At 43.1% G+C, this 11,697-nt stretch overlaps 1 protein-coding gene across 4 annotated transcripts in view; it reads right to left on the reverse strand.

Moving 5' to 3' along the window:
• The window catches only part of KIAA1211 (KIAA1211 ortholog), a 185,735-nt gene that overhangs the window by 30,762 nt on the left and 143,276 nt on the right, over positions 1-11,697 (reverse strand). The window lies entirely within an intron of this gene.

Raw genomic sequence — 11,697 nt, forward strand, 5'->3', positions numbered from 1 at the left:
CTACACAGCATGTTTTAGAGCCGCTCACTGGGAGAACTCTGTGTACTTGCTACCTGTTTGTGGAGGACCCAGGACAGAAAGCACTGCAGAAATTTTAGCTGCAGGAGCCCTTTTCCTGATGAGCTGTCAAGTATGTCCAGCAGTCCTTTTCAAGCAACATGAAGATCTCGAAGTATGATGCAAGAATTTCTCTCTCTCAGATTTTAATCACATTGGGAAGAAAAATACGTACATCTAAAACAAAGACTTGATGAGGACTGGAACTGCTGATGGGCACTATCGGAATAAAGAGTCTCTCTGTCGAGACTCCTCAGGAATTCAGAGGGGTGGGGGCACATGTGCTAAGGAGACTCTAAATGGGCATTCTGCATTGGGCAGCTTATCAGTGGTAGGTTCCTAACAATAAGAACGCTTCAGTTGAAAGGCTGGACTTCAGAGGAATTCTAGACTTCTAACCTGACTGTGAGATACAGGTTGGGTGAACTGCAGGAACAGGGGGCAGCAGATGCCAACTGTTCCTCACTTGATCTGGGAAATTAAGCTATTTCTGGGAAGGAATACACAAGGACAGAATCACACACTTTCTGTAAGGTAGGACAGGCACACTTCCATAATGCCAGGCACACAGGCAGCTATCCCAGAGCTCAGAGCCCTACTTCTTCCTCTCCCCTCCCCCACAGAAAGGGGTCCCATCAGGAGGTTTTATCCGTGATCAAGGGCAGGAAAGAAGAGCCAGTACTGGGGGAAAGGGGTCTCTGGCTGGTACCTCTGAGCTGAATTACAGAAAAGCTGCAGGCAGGGTCCCGACCAGGTTTCTTGGGAAGACTGAGTACCAAATTATATCATCAAATTGGCCAAATTACCAGCAGAATGATAACAAAACATGAAGTTTAGAGACAAAAGACTTGGACATAAGCCTCCTGGCTGTGTGATAATAAAAACAGTAATAACCACCAATTGCGACTTTGATGAAAACACTGTGCTGAAAGCTTTACTTTAGTGATCTCATCACCAACTTACTGTTGCAAATAAAACTCAGGGGGTAAATAGCCTTATATGGTAGTGCTAGTGGTAAAGAATCTGGCTGGCAATGCAGGAGACACAAGAGACGCAGGTTCGATCCCTGGATCAGGAAGATCCCCTGGAGTAGGAAATGGCAACCCACTCTGGTGTTTTTGCCTGGAGAATCCCATGGACAGAGGAGCCTGGTGGGCTACAGTTCATGGGGTCACAAAGATTTGGACATGACTGAAGCGACTTAGTACACAAGTAGGCAAAGTCACCTAAATAGAAGCTGTAGCATGAGAAACTGGAGAAGGCAATGGCACCCCACTCCAGTACTCTTGCCTGGAAAATCCATGGACAGAGGAGCCTGGTAGGCTGCAGTCCATGGGGTCGCTAGGAGTCGGACACGACTGAGCGACTTCACCTTCACTTTTCTCTTTCATGCATTGGAGAAGGAAATGGCAACCCACTCCAGTGTTCTTGCCTGGAGAATCCCAGGGACGGGGGAGCCTGGTGGGCTGCCGTCTATGGGGTCGCACAGAGTCGGACACGACTGAAGCGACTTAGCAGCAGCAGCATGAGAAACAGGATTCAGAACAGCTGACGTCTATGGAGTCGCACAGAGTCGGACATGACTGAAGCGACTTTAGCAGCAGCAGCAGCATGAGAAACAGGATTCAGAACAGCTGAACACAATCCCAGGCCAGGCAGCTGAAGTGTTTTAAAGTGGTAGGTCTCTAGTATTCCTTCTCTTGGGTGGAGCAGTGGGAGAGGAATACAGGATGCCAATGTCATGTGGGCTGGAATATGGGAAGGCTGGAGATACTAAATAGCTGGAATAATCGGTAAGCCTTCGGCTACATAGCACGACACTGTGGAGTAGCAACCCCCTTTATGAAATATGAGGCATTGTTTTAGCATATGAATACAAGAGGAAATTAAATGTGTCATTATGTCCTCGTTCCTCAGAAACTTTGTGACCTATGCTACAAAATGAACTTCCAAATTCACCCAAAGATGCTAGGAATTAAAATTTCATTCAAAGTTATGGAATCAAACCTTTTAATATCCTGTCTAAATTTTTTTCTCAGATTCCCTGGCTAGGATTCAGATGAAAGAAGAGGTAACTAACTTCATTTTCTACACAGTGTTTTTACAAATGGCTTATGTATACACAGAGGCTCTCAGATATTCTTACAAACACATATATGCACAAGTCCTCTTTAGATGCTTAATAAATGTTTACTAATGTCTCACAGTTATACGCACATAACAGGCCGACACTGGAAGGCCAAGTTCTCTTTCAGTTTCCAAGTCAATCTTCTGGCTGAATCATGACATTTTTTTTTTTTTAATGTGGACCATTTTTAAAGTCTTTATTGAATTTGTTACAATATTGCTTCTGTTTAATGTTTTGGTTTTTTGGCCTTGAGGCAAGTAGGATCTTAGCTCCTGACCAGGGATGAACACACACTCCCTACACATTGGAAGGCAAGTCTTAACCACTGGGCAACCAGGGAAGTCCTTGAATCATGAAGTTTAACTCTCAGCTCCAATTCTTTTTTTCCAGGAAAACTAAGAACCAACAGTTTCCTGCTCTTCTGTGTTTGTCCCAAATGTTCCTTGCTGCTAGCCAGGATTTAATGTCCCCACATTCCCCACTTCTAGATGATCTTATTGCAAAATAGAGAAAATGAACAGTAATAGGAGGAGTAGTAATAATTATACTAGTATAGTCAAAGTAGTAATATTAATACTGGCTAAATTTTATTGGGCACTTGCTATGTCCCCTCCATATGTGATAACTTCTTTAATATAACATCTCAATCCTTGTGATATACACTATTTAAAGCTTATGTGGTAGGAACTATTATTAAGCCCATTTATAGATGAGGAAACTGTGGCTGAAGACAGTGAGTGACTTGCCATAAATTAAATGACTGTATATGTGTGAACCTGTTTCTGGCCTGTGTTCTACTGGTCTATTTGTCTGTTTTTATAGCGACAGTCCATGCTGTCTTAGTTACTATAGCTTTTTTCTCACCCCCCCAAATTCTTTCTTTATTTTTGGTTGCTCTGGGTCTTCGTTGCTGTGTGTGGGCTTTCTCTAGTTGTGGCGAGCGGACACTACTCTTCACTGCAGTGTGCAGGCTTCTCACTTCGGTGGCTTCTCCCAAGGGCTCCAGGGCACGTGGGTTTCAGTAGCTGTGGCACAAAAGGGCTTAGGTGCTCTACGGCATTTGGGATCTTCCCGGACCAGGGGTTGAACCAGTGTCTCCTGCACTGGCAGGTGGATTCTCACCCACTGTACCACCAGGGATGTCTTACAGCTGTTTCATGAGTCTTGGTATCTAGCAGTTTATGTTCTCCAGCTTTTCCCCAGGTGGCTATACTTATCTCTGCATTTCTACATAAACTTACATATACACAGACATACACACAGACACAGACACAGACACACACACACACACACACACACTTAACACTCCTAGGATTGCTCCTCTGATGGCACTGGATCTGTAAATAAACTCTGAGGATAACTCATATCTTTACAGCAGTCATTCTTTTCATACATGAACACTGGATATCCCTTCATTTATCTAGATCCTCTTTACTTTCTCTCAATAAAGTTTTGTAGTTTTCTGTATAGAGGTCTTTTACATATTTTCATAGATTTAGTCCTATATATTTGATGTTTCTGAATCTACTATAAATGGTACAGGTTAAAATGTTTATTTTTCTAATTGTTTATTGGCAGAGTATTGTAAGTATCACTTGGTTATTGATTATTGACATCAGAATTAGGCTTAACTAAATTTATTTATTAATCATGTGATTGTTTATTCTTTTGGATTTTCTATGTATACAATCATTTTATCTGTGACAAAAGACAGCTTTATTTGTTCGTTTTCTTTCTTTTTTAGCCGCACCATGGTTTGTGGGAGCCTTGTTCTCTGACTGGGGATTAAACCTGGGCCCCTTACTATGGAAGCACAGAGTCCACCACCGGACCATCAGGGAATTACCCTATTTGTTCATTTTTCAATCTCCCTCTCCCTTCCTTCCTTCCATACTGCAATTAGCTAGAATCTTCACAGGAACTTAAACAGAAGTGGTGATGGTAGACTTTATCATGTTCCCAAACTGACCAAAAAAGCGTTCAATATTTTTCCATAAATTATGAGGTTAGCTAGGCTTCTCAGATGGTGCCAGTGGTAAAGAACCCACCTGCCAATGCAGGAGACATAAGAGACGTGAGTTTGATCCCTGGATTGGGAAGACCCCTTGGAGGAGGGCATGGAAACCCACTCCAGTGTTCTTGCCTGGAGAATCCCCATGGACAGAGAAGCTGGTGTCCTATGGTCCACTGGGTAGCAAGGAGTCAGATATGACTGAAGTGATTTAGCTATAGAATTTCTGTTATATTACTGTTTCTTTGAAAAGACTTCCCTGGTGGCTCAGACGGTAAAGCGTCTGTCTACAATGTGGGAGACCTGGGTTCGAGTGCTGGGTTGGGAAGATCCCCTGGAGAAGGAAATGGCGATCCACTCTACAACTATTGCCTGGAAAATCCCATGGACAGAGGAGCCTGGTAGGCTACAGTCTGTGGGGTCGCAAAGAGTCGGACACGACTGAGCGACTTCACTTTCACTTTCTTTGAAAAGACAGGCAATCTGTCTCTTACAACTGATTTTAAGATTTTCCTTTGTCTTTGGTTTTCTCAGTTATTATCTATCGTGGCTAGGTGTGAATTTCTTCTGATTTATCTAGCTCAGGTACATAATACTCCTTAAACCCATGGCTTGGCGTCTTTCATCAGTTTGGGAAAATTCTCAGCCATTGTTCCTTCAAATACTGCTTCTGCCCCATTTTTCCCTATTCCTCCTCTGATTCTGCAATGTTAGCCCTTTACAATATAAGTCATGTCTTTCATGGTCTTTTCTGTATTCATCATTCTTTTTAATCAATATGATTCAGTCTGGATTTTTCTACTGAAAAATTTTTATTTTTCAGCTCATTAATGTTCTTTTTAGCGGTGTTCAGTCTGCTGTTAAAACTACCTACTGAGTTCTTACTATCAGTAGCAGTTTTCAGACCTAGAATTTCCATTTGATTCTTTTTAATAGGTTCCAGTTGTCTCGTGAAATTATTCATCTTGTCAACTATTTTATTGAATATATTAATCACAATTATTTGAAAAGCTCTGTCTGAAAAAGCAATATTTTAGTCCCTTTGGGTCTTTTTTTTTTTTTGGCTGTACAGCATGCAAGATCTTAGTTCCCAGACCAGGAATCAAACCTGGGCCCTCTGAGGTAGAAGCAGTGTCCTAACCACTGGACCACCAAAAAAGTCCCTTTTTAAGAAAAAATATTTATTTTTATTTATTTGGCTTGGGTCTATTTCTATTTTCTTGTTTTCCTCATAGTCTGTTTCTTAAATGCCTGGTAATTTTTTATTGAATTCAACACATATGCATGAAAAATTGTAAAGGCTGGGTTTTCTCCTTCCAGAGAGATTTGCTGGTTCCTCTAGCAAGCAGTAAAGGAGTAGATCACATCAATCCAATCAGGATGATCCAGTGATTAGCAGCCTTTGTAAGGCTCAGGCTCTGCTTTGTCCTTGCTTCTAGCGTATAGGCCTCCTGGAGTCTCAGATAAAAACCTGGGTTATTATATGTAAATAGATGACCAGTGCAAGTTCAATGTATGAAGCAGGGCACTCAAAGCCGGTGCTCTGGAACAACCCAGAGGGATGGGGTGGGGAGGGAGATGAGAAGGGGGTTCAGGATGGGGGGACACATGTACACACATGGCTGATTCATGTTGATGTACAGCAAAGACCACCACAATATTGTAAAGTAGTTATCCTTCAATTAAAATAAATTAATTAAAAAAAAAAAACAACCCATGGATTATTTCCTAAAAGTCCTTCTCCTTGTTAGGTTGGTGAGTCTTGAAACTGTGTACAAACCCCTGTGTCCTTGTCTTTTGAAGTAAAATGCTGATTCAAGAGTTAATGACTGGGGACTTTCCTGGTGGCACAGTGGACAAGAATCCACCTGCCAATGCAGGAGACAGTTTTGATCCCTGGTCCAGGAAGATTCCGCACATCACAGAGCAACTAAGCCCTTGGATCACACCTACTGAGCCCAAACTTTAGGACCCGCAAGTTGCAACCACTGAGCCCATGTGCTGCGACTACTGAAGCCCATGCCTAGAGCCTGTGCACTGCAGCGAGAGAAGCCACGGCAATGAGAAGCCCACGCACTTCAACGAAGAGCAGCCCCCGCTCACTGCAATTAAAGAAAGGCTCCGCAAATCAACAAAGACCCATTGCAGCCAAAAATAAAAATAAATAATAAAAATTATTTTAAAAAGAAAGAAAAAATTGAGTAAAATTATATTTAAAAATAGTTAATGACTGGGATACGTGAAGACATAGAAACAAAGAACAGCTGTTGGACTAGGAAACTGATAACAACTTAGACTAAAATTCTGCCACATAGCAGAATCATCGAACTTATGGTTCCTTGAAAGATACAGATAAAGGTCTGACACACATTCCTAAGTTGTTTTTTATAGGAAGCAGAAGGCAATGGCATCCCACTCCAGTACTCTTGCCTGGAAAACCCCATGGATGGAGGAGCCTGGTAGGCTACAGTCCATGGGGTCGATAGAGTCGGACACGACTGAGCGACTGCACTTTCACTTTTCACTTTCATGCATTGGAGAAGGGAATGGCAACCCATTCCAGTGTTCTTGCCTGGAGAATCCCAGGGACAGCGGAGCCTGGTGGGTTGCCGTCTATGGGGTCGCACAGAGTAGGACACGACTGAAGCAACTTAGCAGCAGTAGCAGCAGCAGACCCCCTCCAGATGAAAACTGCTGACCATAAGAACACAGATCCTAGACTGGTTGAAACCAGAAGGTTGATGAAGCTTGAAACTCCACCTTGACGCCAACCAATCGGAGAACTGTCCATGAACTGTTCATGCCCTGCTCCTTGAACACTATAAAACTCCTCACTACCCCCTCCAGGGTGGGTCACACAGTCTTAAGAGCATTTGCCCACTGTGGCCCCCTCTGCCTGGCAAAGCAATAAAAGCTCTTTTCTATATCACCCAAAACTCTGTCTCCATGTTTCTATGTGGCACCAGTGAACAGAGGCTGAGTTTTGGCAACAATCTCAAACTACAATTTTTGTCTTTCCAGCACCAAAGATTGCCAAAAATTCTGCTGTTTTTCAGCCTTCATTCTTGTGCAGCTTTACCAACAAATGCCTCAAAAGGAAAACTGTTACTTAGATTTAGATTTCATTCTGGGCTTCTTTCCTCTTGGGGAATTTAGTCCCTCAAATCCTGGAATTTAGTCCCTCAAGTCCAGTCTCAAACTCTAATTTTTGTGTTCCCAGCCCCATGCGTTTGCCTACAGCTCTTCTGCCTTCTCTTCCTCTTGGTGGCCACCCTGAACATTTCTGGTCTCTTGGCCTGTACTCAAGAGTCAATAATGCCCACTGGAAAGAAGCAATATGCAGAAAATATGGCTCAATTCAGTGGACCTCCCTTCTCTCCAGGATCTCATTGCTCAAGTCTGGGCCCCAGCAGCAATCTGACACCTTCAAACAGACATCCCTGTTAGAATATTTTATTTGTATTTTCAGTTGTTCTTGGTGAGAAGACTGATTTGTTATAAGCTACTTCATCACAGCCAAAAGTGAAAGAACTATTTTTTTTTTTGATATTTATTAAGTTTCTACACATGTCAGAATCTGTTTTTTGATATGGCCATTGCTGTTATGAGAATTACTTTTTCTGTTATACAAATTAGTTTATTTTGCCTTTTCGCATGATAATTCCAAAATTTAACTTGAGGATAAACACAGAAGCAGCTGTGACATAAAAGGAAAGAGTCACCTGGCAATGCCCTGAGTCCTCCAGTGCTGGTATCCAGCCTCCCAGAACACAGGCAGGAAGACAATACCGACTTTTCAAAGTGATGAAAAACATTTGTACCTTTCTCTTATATCTGTTTTTGTGCCTTTTTTAAAGCTCTGAGAAGAAACGGCAGAGGAGAATGGTCACTGATTTATTAATAATACTAATGAACACTCTCTTCTAGATAATTCACTTTACATAACACGAGTTTAACATTACATCCTTGGCAATTTGTGTAACTTTAGATCTTTGGTAATCATGGTTACCAATTTTGTCTCCAAACAACTCTACAATGCAGATTATTTTCTTTTCTCTGAACAGGAAGCTGACACAAAGAGTGGGTAAGAATGTTGTCCAAAGTTCCAGATTTTGAGACAGGGCTGGAGTGGAAACTGAATAGCCCACGTGCGGAGATCTCAGCTTGAAACTATGTTCTAATGAACAAAGAGCTGGGTGGGATCTTTGTCCTTAACCAGCTGGGAACTATGAATTACGTGATTAGGAGGTGGGGGGGCAATTTACCACAAACTGCACCTTAGCCAAGTTCATCTGGACTTCTTTATTCTTGACATTTACAGATCTTTCACAATTGATTGCAAAGTAGGCCAATTCTCCCCCTTCTGTTTATTAAGAGTGAGCCAAGAGGCAAGGGGTCTCTGCGCCTCCGTGCTGCAACTTATCCTCAGAGTATCTGTTCAAATGGAAGAAATGGGACCTGCTGTGTCAAACTTATCTTGTGATGCTTAGAATACCTAGCATTCTCTTGATCAACTATGAGATGTACAAAGACCTCTAAAACTCCCCAGATTTTTAACTTCTAACTGAAAGATTATCAATACAGTCATTTAACAGTCGTCTTAATTTAAGCAAGATCTGAAGTCAAATGTAAAGCACATGGGGGAAAAGCAAACTCTAGAGGACAGGAAGAGAGGCCCACTTGGGAAATTTAGAACAACACTGGGCCCTGAGGAACTGTTTTCATAAGCTTAGAGAAGAATCACTGAGCCGTGACTTACAGATGCCACAAAAATGGTCCCTTTGGACTTAGAGGTCCAAAGAGCAGAGAAGTTCCTGGGGCCTTATAGAAAGAAAGGACTCACAACTCTCATCTTTAGATTTCTGTTCTGGTTTTTTTGTTGTTGTCATTGATAATATTGTTATTTGCAGAGAGACTGGGATTCCAAACATCTATCAGAAGCTTCTAATCAGCTCATGGAGACCACTGTTCATCTTTCTCCTCAACGTCTTACTGACTCCTTTGGTTATCCTTCCAAAGGCAGAGACAGTAGAGTGGCCTGAGACTACTCTTTGGGCCTTAACAATCAGTTTTTTTAAAAACTATTTATTTATTTGGCTTTGTCAGGTTAGTTGAATCATGCAGGTTCTTTCCAGCATACGGACTCTCCAGTTGCAGTGCAGGAGGACTTCGGTAGTTGCGGCGTGCAGGCTTAGTTGCTCTGTGGCATGTGGGATCTTAGCTCTCCGACTGGGCATCAAACCCATGTCCCCTGCATTGCAAGCCAAATTTTATACACTGAAATACCAGGGAAGCCCCAATAATCACTTTTAATAACTCACTCCAATACCACACTCTGTTGTACCCACCTGTCTCCAGCTACACTAGGGGACCCCGTTGCTGTAGTTTAGTCGCCAAGTTGTGTCAGACTCTTGCAACCCTATGGACTGTAGCCCGTCAGGCTCCTCTGTCCATGGGACTTCCCAGGCAAGAATACTGGAGTGGGTTGTCATTTCCTTCTCCAGGGGATCTTCTTGACCCAGGGATTGAACTGGCGTTTCCTGCACTGGCAGGCAGATTCTTTACCACTGAGCCACCAGGGAAGCTTACTACTTGGACTAATACTACAGTGGATCCTACTACTTGGCTAGCCCATTGTCTACAAATTTGACACAAACAAAAGCAAACTTATCAGGCGTTTCCCACAAAATTCCAATCTTTCCTATTTCTTTGTTACTATCATCCCTTAGGTTCTGTGCTACAATATTTTGTAAGTGAAGTCAGATCCAGGTTAGGGGAAAGGTATTGTACCAGAGGCCTTAATGAGTAACATTATCTGCCCTTTCACAGGTAGAAATCCTTCAAAAACAATATCAAAATCAATGAGTTAAGACTGCAGATCCTGAGCTCCAGGAACCATTTAAACCTGCATTGGATCACGGCTGTGCCTGGAGTCCTGCAGAGCTCCTTGCCCCATCTCTAGCGAGTCCCTAATGGAAACCAGCACCAGGAGAGAGAGCTGCGACCCAGGGCAGCAGCAGTCCTCGCCAGCCAGCAGTCTCTGCTGACTCTGTGATCACCAAGGCATGACTTGTCCTTTTGGACAAAGAAGCTGAGGACCGGAAGGTAAAGAGAGAGGCTTTATCAAGACAGAACTGAAGGATTCCCTGGTGGTCCAGTGGCTAGGACTCAGTGCTCCCAACACAGGGGGTCTGGATTTGGCTCTGGTCGGGGAACTAGATCCTACATGCTGCAATTACAAGAACCCAAATGCTGCAAGGAACATCAAAGATATCCTATGTGCTGCAACTAAGATGCATCGCAGCCAAATACATTTCTTTTTTAAAAAGAACTGAAACCAGGAGGGACAGTGACAATAATGTTCACTAGCCCTTCAACTGCCTTTTGCAGATCCTCTGCTTATTTCCTGTAATACGACTGACATCTGTAAATGATCTCCAACTGAAGTCTCCTCCAATTCCACTTCCTCTCAAACCTGACATTCATCTTTAAGCAGTTAATTTGCCAGCTCAGAAACCTCTAACATTTCCTTTTTGCCAAATTCTACCAGATGAAGCTGCAGTGGCTGCCTGGCACTTAAGGCTCTTCACGACGGCATTTAGGGACCCTTAAGCACGCTGGTTTTCTGAAGCAGAGGCCCTGCAATGCAGGGATTTAGTACTCAGACTGAAGCCAGTGTGCCTCCGCATGAAACCCGGTTCTCCCACTTACAGCTGTGTGGCCTTGGGCATGTCACTAAACCTCCAGGGTCATCGGTTTCCTTATCTGTAAATGAGGATGATAATATGACCTACTTCATGAAGCTTAGGGCTTCCCTGGTGGTTTAGATGGTAAAGAATCCGCCTGCGATGCGGGAGACCTAGGTTCAATCCCTGGGTTGGGAAGACCCCTTGGAGAAGGGAAAGGCTACCCACTCCAGTATTCTGGCCTGGAGAATCCCATGGACAGAGGAGCCTGGTGGGCTACAGTCCACGAGTTCACAAACAGTCAGACACAACTGAGAGACTAAGCACAGCACATGGCGCTTATTTAGGATTAAATGAGCTACCATAGGCAAAAACCTTAGAGTAATGTGTTTACATAAATATTACCTGTTATTATCAAGTGTTACCCCACTTCAAACATCCAGAAATGCAAACCCAACCATTCAGTCCCCCAAATACCCTCTCTTGGCTCCATCACTGCATGGGCTCTTCCTCCCCATGACTGACTGCCCAGTGCCAATCTCTCAGGACAGGTCCTACTTATCTTTCAAGGTCCAACTGACACCTTATCAATCCCACACAGCCTTGCCTGTTTTGCCGGAAGAAGGGGATCTTTTCTCCCTCAGAAAGCCCTATGCATGCACGTCTCGTTACATACACGTTTATGTTATGGTTACTAAAATCATGCCTTAAATGAGAAGGAAAACAAAAGTGCTTTTGCACTTTTGATGTAAGATGTATCATTATATTTTCACTACAGCACTTGGAGTTGCATGAGGGCAGGGATCATAACTGTT

Source organism: Bison bison, unplaced genomic scaffold (genome assembly GCF_000754665.1).
Source record: "Bison bison bison isolate TAMUID 2011002044 unplaced genomic scaffold, Bison_UMD1.0 scf7180017864458, whole genome shotgun sequence".
NCBI classification, from domain to species: domain Eukaryota; kingdom Metazoa; phylum Chordata; class Mammalia; order Artiodactyla; family Bovidae; genus Bison; species Bison bison.